Genomic DNA, 15,626 nt, shown 5'->3' with positions numbered 1-15,626 from the left:
TTTGGAGACAGAGTCTCATTTGGTCACCCTGGGTAGAGTGCCATGGTGTCATCATAGCTCACAGCAACCTCAAACTCTTGGTCTTGAGCAATCCTCTTGCTTCAGCCTCCCGAGAAGCTGCTACATAGGCACCTACCACAACACCCATCTACTGATTCTATTTTTAATAGAGATGGGGTCTCATTCTTGCTCAGGTTGGTCTCAAAATCATGAGCTCAAGGGACCCTCCTGCCTCAGTCTCCCAGGTTGCTGGGATTACAGAATGAGCCACTGTACCCAATTGAAAATTGGACACTTTAATTTACCTTCTCAAAAAGTTACATCCATTTGCATTCACATGGACACACAGGATTGACTTTATAGATCCGCCGGCATTTGACTGTTTGGTGTCTGTCCCGAGACTCACGCAATTGCAGGAGGGTACACACGTCGGCACTTGGGGTCCTCTGGTGACTCACGAGGTTAGACAGAAACTGTTACTGTTGAAATTAGAAGAAGGTCCAGTCTCATCTGTTGTCATCTCCACCTCATGTGTGAGGGAAACCAAGACTCAGAGAAGTTAGAGAAATCTTCCCCAAATCACGGAGCTGGCAAATTCCAAAGCCAGAATCCAAGCTTTTAGTGCTGACGCCCACACCCCGGAGACAGACCTCCACTTCACCCCCCCACCCCGTCGCCTCTGTGTCTGGTGGTTTGCTGCCCCCCCCACTTGCTTTTATTACTATGATAACTCCTCCCACTCAATTACATCCGTGGTCAGATTCACTTGAACACTGTAAGCACAATGATTAGATTCATTTTTCATGCACAGAATTTCAGAGGCTTCTGAATGCAAATACTTTGCAATGTTCCAGAAGAAGTTAAATCCATAGAATATTTCTTGATGCGTTTTTTGGTATAGAATATTTTAGGTATGGGTTGGGTATGGTGACTCATGCCTGTAATCCCAGCACTAGGGAAGTTGAGATAGGAGGATCACTTAAGGCCAGGAGTTTGAGACCAGCCTGGGCAACATAGCAAGATCCTGTCTCTAAAAACTAAAAAAATTAGCCAGGCCATGGTGGCATGTGCCTGTAGCCCCAGCTAATCAGGAGGTTTGAGCCCAGGAGTTCAAGGTTGCAGTGAACTATGATCTCACCACTGCATTTCAGCACCAATGAGAGAGCAAGACCCTGTCTCTGAAAGCAGGTATAGGGTGTGTTATGGAAAAGCCTTATAATTAGAGCCTCTATTGCTCCCGGAGAGGCCTGTGTACAAGGAACAAATAGAAGCTTGTCCTTTGCTTTCTTTTTTGGCTGTGAAAAGAAAAAGGACTATTTGAAAAACAATCCACTACCCTGACTCTAACACTTGCTTTCACACCCCAGTGCAGGGTTGCGGCGTGGTGAAAGCCACATCAGTGTAGGGAGGTGCCCATTTGCCAGTGACTCGCTCAGACGGCTGAAACGACGTGACTTGGTGTTAGCCCACCTGCACCAACTGTGATGGCCGGGATGAGAGGGGGACGTCTGACCACCATAGTTGGTGCAAATGCTCGGATCATTCTGGCAGTGACTCTCCGTGACTCACAGCTGCAGACCCCAAACCAGGGTTATGGCAACACTTTCTAGGAAAAGCACCTGGTCCGTTATCTGTTATCTTTGCCTGCCTTTCTTTTGAATTTCTGAGTTTCTTGAAAAGGGCTGCTGAGAAGTTGGCAGTGATCAGGACCCTCCCCCACTGGCCTGTGGGGGCCCCAAGTCAGGGGATGTATTTGCGATGCTCCTGTGTTCTGGGACGCTAAGCCACAGTCGCCACCATCACTGGGAGAAGTGGTCTAAGTGTTTGTGTCCCCCCCCCCCAATTCACATCCTAACTGCCGAGGCCGTGGTGTGAGGAGGTACAGCCTCTGGGAGGTGATTGTGACACAAAGGCAGCACACCCACGGGTGGGATTGGTGTCCTTATAGTGAGGCCAGAGACAGACCCTGGCCCTTCCACGCTGTGACCCAGGACACTGTGAGACAGGCCTTCCAAGACCACACATCTGCCAGCACCTTGACCTTGGACTCCTGGGCCTCCCGAATGAGGAGGAATACATTTCTGTCACTCGTCAGCGCTGCTGTGTTTTGTGACAGGAGTGGGAGCTGACTGAGATGCTGTAGAATTCATTGCTGCCCACATTTCCCAACTTAAAACAAGAATTGTTTCCCCGCATGAGTTTTTGGGTTAGAGATCTACGAGAAGCTCTCTCGTACAGTTCTTATTTGGGGTCCATCACCCTCTGCTGTCAGATGGCAGCCGGGGCTGTTGTGACCTGCAGGCTGGACTGGGTGGACGTCTGAGGCGGTTGGTCCCCAGGTGAGTGTGTAGAGCTTCCTGACGGCCGGGAGCTCTGCTGGGGCTGCCTTGACTCCCACCCCAGAAGGACGGTTTGGGGCTGTTGACTTACGCAGCTGTCCCAGAACGAGTGCTTCCAGCAAACCACATAAAACTACACACCTTTTCCTGACCGGACGCTACACACGTGTCACTTCACGTTGGTCGTAATCTGTCACACACTCAGCCAGAGCCAAAAGGGAGAGCAGAGACCCCACCTCGCAGCAGGAGAAGCAGCAGCATTTGGTGTCATTTTGCTCACAGCCCCATCAGTATGGTGTTACCTTTGTCCCTCAAGCAGGATGATTCTGAGTGAGCAAGTTGGCAGTGGCATGTGGGGCTATGGGCTTCTGCTGCCTGCTTGGACAGAACAGAACGTGACCGTTAGAGAAATTCTGCTCCAAGACCTTATCCATTACAAGCAACTCAGAAGTACCTTAGCTCGGATCTCGCCCCAGCTCAGGGCTGTCGATGTCAGTCTCTTTGCAAAGAGCAGGGACTGAGGCTCAGAAGGTCGATCACGTGCCCGGGGTCCACGATGCCCGGTCTCCCTTCTCTGGGAACTGTCATCTCTGCGCTGTTGAAATGTTTGCACAGTTTGGATTCTTCACGTTCCTCACACGTGGCCAACTGCTACACGGAGGCTGCACACAGAGTGGCACACCAGGGCACCAGCGGCCAGAGGTCGGCACTGTGAGCGGCGGGGACGGCCACGGGGACTGTCTTGCTGGCAGGGGCTGGACCTTCCTGTGACACAGGTGTCAGTGGAGGTCAGTGCTTGCTCATGACACTGTGGTTTATCTAGGAGATTTCTGACTGTAAACACAAGCACAGCGTCCCATGAGCTAGTGAGGAGTTTCTATCAGCCGCAGAACACTGAAGCGGAACCCAAACTTCGTGCCTCGTTTAACAAGTATTTTATTCCCAGGGGCTCATTTACTTGTCCAGCTTTAGACTTAGGTTTTGCTATTTTTTAGAAAAGCTTTTCTAAAAACATAAATTATCTTTCATTGTGGTAAAACCATGTAATACAAAACTTACATTAATTATTTTCAAGCATACATTTCGGTGGTATTAAATACATCCACTACCATCCGTCTCCATAACTCTGTTCCTCTGTAACTCAGGAACCCTGTACCCAAATGAGATTCCCCTCCCCTCCCCAGGGCCCCGCCACCAACATCTCCCTTTGTGTCTCTGTGAATCTGAGTACTCCAGGGACCTCATATAAATGGGATCACGCCGTGTCTGCCCTTTCGTGCAGGTTTCTCACTCAGCCCTGGGGTCCACCCGCGTGGAAGCAGGTGGCACAACACCCTTCCCTTGTAAGGCTGAGTAACATTCTGACGCCAAGTTTGGTTCCTTCATCTGTCCACGGACACTTGAGTTGTCTCCACTTCTTGGCTGTTGTGAATGATGCAGCTGTAACCAGGTGTACAAATCCCTCTTTAAGACCATTTTCCATTCTTTTCGATATATACTCAGGGGTGGAATTGCTGCATCCTGTGATAATTCCACTCTAAATATTCCGAGGACCCTCCATGCCGTTTTCCACCGTGGAATAATATTTTACGTTCCTACCCACAAAGCACAAAGGCTCCAGTTGCCCCACATCCTTGCCATAGGCTCGAGTGTTAAAGAAGGATCCAAACACAGGGCAACTAACCACCTTCTTTCTGTCCTTCTCTGACCCGAGGACTTTGCCGGCACACTGTGTGGCTTCCCCTGATAGCTTCTTCTGAGGAGAAAGCGCCCACGTCTCTTTTCAAGAAAACACACAGGGAAGAACCGCAGAGCTGAAGCAGCAGCAGTGGAGATGCGGCCGGCGGCAGGTGTCGGCCGTGGGGAGGGCCGCTCCGTCTTCTTTTTGCACTCAGCTCTGCCCCATGTTCCTGATCATCAGAGCACCACACTGTCTGAGGCCACTGTGACATCCTTTCTCAAGCTGAGACGGGACAGGAGGGGGGCCCCACCCTAATCCCAGCAGGGCCTTGCTGCTAAGCCCTCGGGGGCCCTCGTATTCACCATCTCTGTATGTGATGTTGACGTTTCTGGACATGAGAAGTAACGGCTGCCCACAGAAGTGAGGGGACGCCTCCCATAACATACTGCAAAGGACAAGTTCCACTGCTCAGAAAAAGGAGAGGGGTTAATGGCTTTCAGTGGATTAGGGAAATCGCCACCCACCTTCAATTCAAATCGCTCATACCTGATGTCAGGAGCAGTTGGCATCTTATTGCACAAAGTGCCTCCAGAATTTCTCCTCTAATTGCTTATTATGTCCCCACTATTAGTGCCAGTGTTCCTTTTGGGGGTGAGGGGCATCTTCCAGCACGTTCATCTGTGGGGTCAGTGTATCTAGGGTGCATGACCGTCTCTATCAAGCTTTACTGCACATCATGAAGGTCAGTTTGGAGAGAGAAACAGGGAACCCCCTGGCTGGCTGGATCTGACAGGTGTGCGGTGGAGGCTTGAGGGAAGGTTAGGAGAAAGAGGTTCCGTCGACTTGAGGGCGATGCTGGGGGATGATTCCGTGTCACGGTGGGTGCAGCTGCCCGGATCCATCACCATTACCTCCTAATTGACTGGACCCACTGAACTTGCAGGTCTGTTGACAATGAGGTAAGAAGCACAATTAATCACGACACTGCATGGGTGGAAATCATTTATCTCTGTCATCAGCGGTGGTTAAGGACCATCTTTGCACGGAGATGGTCCCAAGTCCAATCACAATTATCTCTCTCCAATGTCACCTTCAAAAGAGACTCTGCCGTGGGAGACTCTGTGAGAACAGCAGTGAGGAGCACGGCTCCTAAGGGTGGCGGGAGGACAGTGAGGTGCACAGAGAAGGTTTGGAGCGTCAGGGATGATGGGAGCTACACAGTACCCCAGACACCCACTTTATCTGCAGAGCAGAGGCTGCTGACTTCTGTCAGTTTTCCAGAAATCTCTGCAAGGCTGTGACGTTTCTGGATTTCCAAGGAAGGCTCCCTGGGATGGTCCCTTCCCAGGCTCCGGAGCTGCGTCCTCACAGCCAGCTGAGCTCCCAGCTCTGCACCTTCCAGGGAGGGAGGACGTGTCCCAGACAGTGGGCTCCATAGCCCATCCCCTCAGCAGCAGACGTAGTTCCAAGTGGGCCTGGACGTAGCTTTGTGGCTGGAAAAATCATTTTATCACTCATGCATGTGGCTTGGTGTGAAACAAAAAAAATACTGCTCCAATTATGTTAAACAAAGCAAGCAAATAAGCTGATGAGTTTGTACTAGAAAATGCTGGATTTAAGGGAAGGAGGAGCTGCCAGCCCCGTGAGGGTTTTGGAGCTTGGGCTGGAGAAGGTGTCCAGGGGAGACTCGGGCCCTTCTATGGAGCCCCCAGAGCCTGGTCTCCGGCTTCTTCCTCCCCTGGGCAGAGCCCACGGTCCCCACAGCAAGGCCAGCTGGGGGCCTCTTTCCAGCTATGTGCAGCTGCCGGCCTTACTCCCAGAGGGGTGTGTGTGTCCATGTGCTTACGTATGCACACACGAGCACACACGTGCACACACTGGTCCATTGCACACTACGTACAAATGCCTGCATTACATTTTCTGTTGATGTTTATTTCACGATCTTGCTCTTATCAGCAGGTCACTTTCCTGACCAGAACTCCAGGTCCCCACCACAAAATGGAAATTAAAGTAGCTGCTCCTTGCAGGCCGGTCCAGGCCCCACAAACCTCCTGCACCCAAGGTGAGGCCACACTGGGACCTGCTCCCTCATTTCCTTCCTCTCAGATTTCTCTTCACCCCACAGCATACGTTTCTATTAAAGTTCATGTTTTGATTCGGTTTAATTCAAGCTTAATAAAAGACACAAAAGAATTGTAGTAACCTGAGCCTTGAGTTTTTCAGCAAATATCATAGAAAATTTATATGGTTATTTCCGGTGCTGTTATATTTCTAATATTTCACTGTTCACGTAATGACTGCACCGAGGTCACTCACAGATGGCTTTTACTAAGTTAAACTGGAATTTTTTCCCCCTAACGTCTACCCTGTTATCTCTTTTTATTTCCTTCAGTCATGAATGGAATTAGAATTTAATTTTAATTTTCAAGATCTTTTTGGATGATGCAGAAATATTTGGTGGGACAATTATCCAAAACATGCCCCTGCCTCTTGACTCTCAGCTGTGGACGGGGCACCCTGGGATTTTTGCTGGTGACCATTGCTGAGGGGAGGGGGACACTCGTGTCAGGAGAAGTGTCCTGTGTGGGACTGGGAAGGTTGTGCAGGGGTGTGCACTTGCAAAATTCCATTACACTGTATCTTTAAAATACATGCACAGAGGTGTAAAGAAATTATACTTTGTTTATTTTTTTAGATTTTTTAAATTAAATCATAGCTGTGTACATTAATGCAATCATGGGGTGCAATGTGCTGCTTTTACACACAATTTGAAATGCTTTCATCAAACTGGTCAACATAGTCTTCACGGCATTTTCTTAGTTACTGTGTTAAGACATTTATATTCTACACCTAGTAAATTTCACATGTACCCTCATAAAATGCACCGAAGGTGTGGTCCCACCAATTAGTCTCCCTCCACCCATTCTCCCCACTCCTCTCCCCTCCCCTTCTTCTTGGGCTATAATTGGGTTATAACTTTCATTAGAAAGCTATAAATTGGTTTCATAGTAAGATTGAGTACATTGGATACTTTTTCTTCCATTCTTGAGATACTTCGCTAAGAAGAATATATTCCAGCTCTATCCATGTAAACAGGTAAGAGGTAAAGTCTCCATCTTTCTTTAAGGCTGCACAATATTCCATGGTGTACATATACTACAATTTATTAATCCATTCATGGGTCAATGGGCACTTGGGCTTCTTCCATGACTTAGCAATTATGAATTGGGAAATTATACCAAAATTTACCTTTGTTTACAAAATATTTATTATGCAATTTAACAAAATACTAACAAAATATTCTCTACATGTTGCCCACCTCTTTATAAAGTTGCGTAATGAATATTTTGTCAAAACGGTATAGTTAGCTGCAATTTCCCTATGTATGCATATTAAATAAATAAGATGAAGATTTGTTTTCTTTTTCTTATGGCTATTCTTTGGGACATTATGTTCAAGTCCCGCGATGTATAACGGTTTACATGGTGTCTTTGTAAGTCAGCTTCCTTTTTGCAGGATCACGGTGCAGTCTGTAGGCACACAGGTCAGTGGTAGATTTAGTAATGGGACAAAAAGGTTTCGCTCACATGCAGATAAATTACCACAGTGTCTTATTCTAAATCTTGATACTAATTATTAATATCACCTCGTGATACTTAGAAAGGTGGCCCCTTTGTAAGTTTACAGAGCCTCCAGCATCTTCTATACTTTACAAAAATTTGCCCTGATTTCATGAATTCCACTGAAAGTATCTAAGAGTGATACTTTATGGGGACCATGTGAATGTCCTCTAGGGTCAGAGACGGGCCTCTGTCTCTGGGCCTCACTGTCAGAGAGGGTCCACATGCACCCTGCTAAAACTAAAAGGACTTATATGGGCCTTTTTTCCTACCTCAGAGAAAGTGTTGTTTTTCTCTGAACACGAGAGGTTATCTCTGCTTCTGGTGCTGGGTGATCCGAATGCCTCCTGGGTATGTCGTGCTTCTGGTGTAACCTCCTTTGCATTCCTGGTTCCTCTCTTTTTTGAGTAGCAACTCTGTTCCTTGATCTTCAGTTGGCCAATTAAAGTAAACACAGTGCTATCTGTCCATTAAAAACCACAGGCCCCTTAACTGTGCCATTGTTGAGGCTCAAACAGAAGAAGAAAAGACATTTCGATCAATACTAGTATCACGTTGTAGGAATCATGTGTGGCCATCACCTCTCTGGAGACCGGGCCTGGAGTTGCTTCTCTCGGCAGCATTGCTGTTCCTTTTGCTTGGGTCTCTGGTTAAGTGGAGGAGTGCTATGCATTTTTATTTTCATCGGAGTTGGTTTCTGGGAAACTCAGCCATTCTTCTCTGGTCCTTATCGAGGTGGTGATATAAGCACTATTGGTGTCCCTGATTAGATAGCTGCTCAAATGGGAATGGTTTTCAAACAGAGACAGAGTTAAGATGAAAAGAAAGGAGTTCTGGGGACAAGACTCTGCCTTCGGGGGCTGGAGGAGAGATCAGATGGCACAAGACTCAGAATTAGCTTTCGTCGACGTTGGAGTTTGCACTAATACCTGCACGTACTGGGAATCTCAGAAGGAGGGGGAAAAAAAGCCAGTTCACCTTTTCAACACTGATTTCATTGTCTGTGGGCAAGACACAAGTCCTTTTAGGAATGACGGTGGAATGTTTTATCCTCATTATCTTTCTTTCGGCTGTTATCAAGATGCTTTCAAATTCTTTATCTCACGGCTTCTCCCAAGAGCAGACAGGGGTCTTGCCAGACAGGAGCAGATAGGGCCTCCAGAAATCTAGTGACTTCCCGGTGGCGCTGGCCTGGGAAGTGCAGGATTTGGAGATAGATCTGTTTTCTATGCTACTTCCCTCCTCTGTGAGTGGCACACAGTACAAACATTTTAAAATTATGTTCTACTTGTTGTTATAGATAACCAGAAGGAAAGTGTGATTTCACTGTGGCTTTAGTATGTTAAATATGGGTGGTTCTGAGATCCAGGTCATAATTTTGTATTATTGAAGTACTCTGTATAAGAACAATATCCAAAACGGTCACTTGTTTCTATATTTAGATATTTTCATCTTTAGATGTTTATAATTTTTGTACTTAGAATTTTGGGGATCAATTTTAGAACAATTCTGAGCACCATTATAAAAGCTGTAATCAGTCACCTAAGGTGAAAATATTTCCAGAAGGAGCCTGAAATTCTGTTCGGCAGGACTTATCCCCTTCCCTCCCCAAAAAATCCTTTTCGCCAGACAAATCCATTTCTAGGGAGATATTTTGGCTAAAAAATCACTTTTGTTTATAACTTCAGTTTGGAACAAGTTGAGTATTTTATCTGCATGATGGAAAGGCAGAGGAAGTGGAGGTTGAGTCTTCTTTAGGGTAAAAGACTTTAACTAAAAAAGGAAAAGTGGGGTGAATGGTATATCACTCAGCACGGATATTGAGAGCTGTAACATTATTTAAATGTACTGTATTATTTTATGCCTTTATGACCAGAAGAATCTGTTACCACGTTGGGGTTGATTTATAAACAACTGAAAATAACTTGAGGAAGGAAATCTGACAGTTTACTTTTATCTGGGGCTGTTCCCTGCTAGCAGAGAGCCCCCCCGCCCCCGGCGTGAATGGGGTTGGACCAAAGCTGGGATTAGAATGCCCAGCCCTGGAGGAGACTTCCAGCCAAAGAGAGAGACAGTTTGGGGGACGTGGCAGAGGCTTATGAAAACCCTTGGAATTTAACCCAAGCAATTTTATTTCAGCAGACATTTAACCCCAGGCCACGTTACCAAAATAACTCAATTTCTCTTAAATGAAGAGTTTGAGGATTGCAGAGCGGATGTAGAAAAGGTATAAGCCAGAACAGCCTCTGGAAGGAGTGAGGAAACTCCTCAGGTGGGGGAGGCAGCAGTGACAGGCATAAACAGAATGATGTAGGGACAGGAAGATCACACCAAGTGAACCGCACCCGGGCGCTGCAGTTGTGGAAACAGCTTTGAACAAAGGGGGAGTTCAGAGAAGCCGCCACTCCACACCCAGACCTTCGCCTTGTGTCCCCCGATGCTGACTAGGACTGTGGAGGGGCGGGTGAAGTCTGTGGGGTCTGTGCATCATGCCACATGGTCTGTACTGTGCTACTTAAACACGGAAAGACAGTGTCCTGGGCGGTCCTGCCATTTTTAACAATGCGTGATTTGGTGGGTGGTGTTATATCCAGCTAGCTCGAAGCTGGCAGTGATGCTCGTGGGACAGGTGCTCCTGGAGGGAGCTCCTGTTCTGGTTGTCAGAGGCACCTCTTCCCTCCGCTCTGCCCTCCCACCCTTCTATCCCTGGTCTAGCTGAGCAGCTGGCTGGGGACTTGGCTCTGGGTGCCGATAAACTGGCCGCAAAGTGAATTCTACTCCCCTGTGTGGCTCCTGTGGGCCTCCTGGTACCCTTCAAGTCCCTCCAGTCCCACAGCTGAGAGTAGATGGACCATTGACCCGCATGGGGACAATGTGGAATGTTTTGCTCGTGTTCTGACTGTCTGGTGGTAGAATGTGGTTATTTAATTATTGGTTGGTTGCCTCGGACTTGACAATTTCTATAGCATATCAGTGGGATTTTAAAAAGCACCCATGACACTGTAATGTTTTGCAGAAACAAACACAATCTCTCGTTCTCTGTCGCCCCATGGATGAGTTTTCAGTAGGACAGAGGGGACAGTTGCTGGGAGGTGGAGAAGCTCCCAGGTGTGCCAGGGAGCCCTGGCTGAGCCCTGGGGGCACTGTGGGCACCAGGGTTGGATGCAAGCTCTAGGGGATGTCACTGTGGGGGACACAGGGCCATAAGCGGTGGGACAGGAACTCAAGCCGAGCCTGTATGACTGTTCATGTGGAGTGAGGACCTTGTCTCTGCTCAGCACCAGCAGCTCCTGGTCTCAGGCAGGTGTCTGTGTGGTCAAGCCTAAGTTTGAGTGTGCAGGGTTTAGAGGTCAGTGGCCCTCGACTGCTCTTATCTGATTCTCAGATTCCTCACTCCTCATTCTGGACCAGGCTTATCTCACATCTGCTGGACATTCCAGCCAAGGAGACCCTGAATTCTAAGGTCTGGTGCCTGCTCTGCTGAGGAGGAGCTGGGGGCGGGGAGCGGGAGACAAGTTCAGGTATTTCCTCTGTGCGTCCCCAGCCCCCTAAGTAAATCTCTCTGTGTGCCTATGTGTGTGTGCATGTGTGCCTCTGAGAGTCTGTGTGCACCTGTGGGCCTGTGTGTGCTCATGTGTGCACCTGTGTGCCTGTGTGTGTGTTGTGTGTGCAGCTGTGTACCTGTGTGTGCATCTGTGTGCCTGTGTGTTCATGTATGTGCACCTGTGTGCCTGTGTGTTCATGTGTGTGCAGCTGTATGCCTGTGTATGTATCTGTGTGCTCATGTGCCTATGTGTGTTCGTGTGTGTATAATGTGCCTGTGTGTTGTTTGCGTGTGTGCAGGTACAGAGGTGTGCATAAGCAGGTCTATATAAAGGTGTGCGTGTGTGTGCAGGCACATACATGTGTACGTGTGTCTGTGTGCTCTTGTGTACCTTTCCGTGTGTGCCTGTGTGCGTATACCAGTATGTATCTGTGTGTGACTGCGTTTGTGCACGTGGGGGTGTGGGCGTGTGCTTGCCCGTGTTGTGAGTGCAGAGGAGGAAGGAAGAAGGGCTGGCCACGTAGGAAGTGGACGTTAGTGTTTACCAGCAGACAGCTCAGGTGCCTCATCCTTAGTTCTCTAACTCTCACAATGATTCGGTCGTACGTTTTAGCAGAGCAGGACATATGACACAGAGCTCTCTTTGGTGTGGGGCTGTGCCACTCCGACTAACACATTCATAAAATTCATAACCATTCACAAAATCCTGTGAACTCACAAAGCACTGGGGGGTGAGGACGTACAGCGTGCCACCTGCACCTCGGCTACATGTCAGAATGACCCGCATGTGCAGAGACTCGGCCCGTAAGGACGTCCCTCACCCCCAGCTCCTTTTCCTTGTCACCACTGCGTCTGTTGGTTTAGTTACACACTCTTCTGTGCTGGTTTTTGTTTCCCTTTAAGTCACAATCAGAACTGAACTGAAATCAGAAGAAATGAAAGGACAGTTGGTCTCTTAAGCCTTTCAGAAAAGCAACCAGACTCAGAACACTGTTGTCAAGAAACACAGTGTGGTCACGATGAGAAGAAATTTATACTTTCAAAACCTGACCTCAAATCTCATTTTAGTTTCTACTTAATACAAAATCCAGAAAGGAAGCTCTGTTAGGTTTTTAAAAGGGGTCTGGCATTTCCAGATTCATACTAAAGGCCCCAAGAAGTGACAGCATTTTGAAAGAATGTCAAAGTGACTTGGTATGAGGAGGACACCTGTCTTCAGATACTCCAACCCCTAAATGCCTTCTCAAAAAGTAGTGGAATACTCCTGCACTTAACTGAGAACCTCAAGAGAAACAAACAGTAGACTCTTCCCAAAAAACCAAAACAGAAATGTGAGTTGAACGTGGCACTTGCGTGGGCCAGGCAGACAAGGAAGTTTCTGGAAGGTCTGTCCTGTTGTGTCCCTCTGGGGTCCAGGCCTGTGCCCTCACATACTGAGAGCTTGGTGGAAGATGCTATTTTTTTTTTTTTAAGTAATAGTTTAGATTCCTCTGTCTCCAAGTCTCCCTCCCTGTGGCTGGAGGCCAGAGACCATCTTCCCACTCACCATTTGGAGCAGGGGGACCTTCTCTGACTCCAGCCTTCTGATCGCATGGGCCAGACCCTCCTTTGTGTCACTATGGAAGCCTCTGTCCACCCCGACACTGGACTGCAAACTGACTGGAGGGCCCTGCAGGCTGTGGCCCTCATTAGTCACCTCTGGTCCCCAGTGCTTACGGTAGGACCTCACCCAGAGAGGCCTGGAACTGACGTTTCAAGCTTTAGGAACCGTGTCTAGCAGCCCTGCCCTGTGCCCTCAAGGCTGGCCATCAGAGGCCTTACAGTTCTCGGGAGAATTTCTTTCCAAGTCATTCTCAATGTAAGTCTATTCTGTGCAACGTAGAGAGAAAGAAATGCTGAACTCATGAGATAAAAAAGGCAAATCCTGTTTTTAACCAATTGTATCAGGGTGTTCAAACTATTCAGACAATATCTCCAACCCTCTGTTGTCTAGATTAGAAGTTTCGTATCACCTATTTGAAAAATAGTAATCTGGCAATCGTTTGGTTGCCTATTATCGATCCATGTATCTGAGACAATTAGTAAACGGCTCCAGAAGACATGCCCCAACATACTCACGAAGTAAACACATTCGCTTGAAATTCCATACTCGGCAGTGAGCTTAGACGGCCCAGCACAGAATCAAAAACAGAGGCTGACGACAGTTTTTGACAAATACTGTGATGGTTGATTTTTCAGATCAGGGCATCAATCCTTCCCAGATTTGATTTTGATTTGTTTTCAAAGTAATAGAGAAGTGTTTGAACTTCTACTGCAGAAATAATCCCCTCCCCACTAAACAAAAGCCTTCTCTGCAAAATGAGTCCAAAAATTATAAACAATCGCTATTTTAAATAGTACTTGTAGAGATTTTGTTTTTGTCCTAAATGAGATGTGGAGGATTGGCTATTTGTAGCATTCTGAACATGAAATTCTGACTGGTTTTAATGTCACTCCTGGGCTTTTGCAGCAGGAGACAAAAGAAAAAAAAAGGAAAAAACAACATCCAGAAACGTATAGCTTAATTTCCCCCATCAGCTCTGTGTTGCAATAATGGCCATTCCGTTGGAGATCGGCTTTCTTTCAGAAGTTAAATCACTTTACTTCTGTTACACCCACACTGACCTGGTTTAGCAGCGACAAGGAAAGGCTGTGAATATGGTGTCAGACTCGGACGAGGATAATTTCTCATTTTCTCTCGAAAGGCATCTTCATCAACATTTTCTACACACCAGCAAGTGTTGCATTAGCTAAATATCTGCAGTGCGTTGTTGTTTTATATGGAGAAATTACATTGGCTACAAAGAGTTGTTTCTTTGGATTTGTGGCAGAATAGAGACACGGCAATCGTATCGTTACTAAGACTGATACTATGCCTTTCAGAATTTGCAATCTGCACACCTCTTACTGGACTTAGGTAATGGCATGAAGAATCCTGGTCATTAAATATTATCTCCTATTTGCTTGTATATCCAGTTTAACCTGAATTAAATATGTATCTTGGGGACGCTGTAGTTGGAGCAGCCCCACGTCCTTCTGTGCATTGCAGAGGTCATGGGGAGACGCAGACTCCAAACAGCTCACTTTTGTTCAGCCACCTACTACAGACGCTTCTGCTGTTGACGTTTCACTGGATGAGGCAAGTGTCACATCATTCTCAGACCAGAGGACGTGTCTTATCTAAGGTCACAGCTCCTGCTTAGGGTGGCGGGGAGGGTGTGCGGATGGACGGCTTGCTGGCCATTTCTGAGACCTGGAGATTGTTTTGAGAGCAGCTCTTGAAGTGAACCAGGGACAGAGCAGTCTTTGCTCTGTGACCTCAGCCTTTTCTAGGGACGTTGATAGACGCTTACTTCAAACATAGGAATGACTTTTCTTTAAGTGCCAGAGTAGTTTCAAAGCTAGGTCTTCTTAGCCCCTGACTGTGGTCAGAAATGCTTAGAATTAAAGGCAAACATTACCAAAAGATTGAAATCCCCATTATCAAATTATTGTCGAATCTATTCTATGTTAGAGTTACCAATTTCTGCAAACTGGATTATAATCTCTTTCAGGAAAGCCATTGGATTTAATCATCTCTGTTTCATCAAATGTGTATCACACAGATCTGTTCCCTACGGATCCCCCAAAAATGTTCTGGTGTGAGATTAAATTTAAAAAGATTAAATAAAAATTTTTAAATGACAAAATAAAAGTTGATGGTCTTTGAGGAGAATGAAGAATATTGAAAGTTTAAGAGACACCCCGCAGGTTACACTGAAGCACAAAACAATTAGTATAGTTAGTTGACGGTTTTCAGCAGGATATTCTGAATTGGTTGAATGATAGTATTTCCCACTAAACACATGTAAAAATTTTTTTATTTTAGTTAATGAAACTTTGAGCTATAATTCTTTTAAATATTTGTGATATTGAGCTAAAAATTCCCCATGATACTTGCACATAATTTCTTACACATTTTCCTCTTGTAAATGTTTTATTCTGTGAAATTTTACAAATGCATAATGGAATCTTTGTTAATTATCCCAACATGATTTTTACATTTATGAACGTAAATTTTCAACATTGTTCAAATTAATAATTTTCAACTATTTCTAGCCTCTTAATAAATCTACTAAGTGTGCTAACAAATGTTGTTATCTAAGTATACTAACCCATTGAGTGATATTATTACACTATTTGTCAAACTTTTTTTTCTCTAAGGGATTTGAAAATTACTCTGACTCAATTGTGACTCCCCAGGAAAACTAAATTTAAACAAACAATTCTGTCCTCCTTCTTCCAGTACATAAAATATACACAGTTGTGTGGGGGTTTTTGTTGTTGTTGTTTGTTTGTTTGGTTTTTTTTTGCGTTTTTGGCCGGGGCTGGGTTTGAACCTACCACCTCCGTCATATGGGGCC

This window comes from Otolemur garnettii, unplaced genomic scaffold (assembly GCF_000181295.1).
Source record: "Otolemur garnettii isolate 467f Iridium unplaced genomic scaffold, OtoGar3 scaffold00019, whole genome shotgun sequence".
NCBI classification, from domain to species: domain Eukaryota; kingdom Metazoa; phylum Chordata; class Mammalia; order Primates; family Galagidae; genus Otolemur; species Otolemur garnettii.
This window is presented reverse-complemented; position numbering follows the sequence as displayed.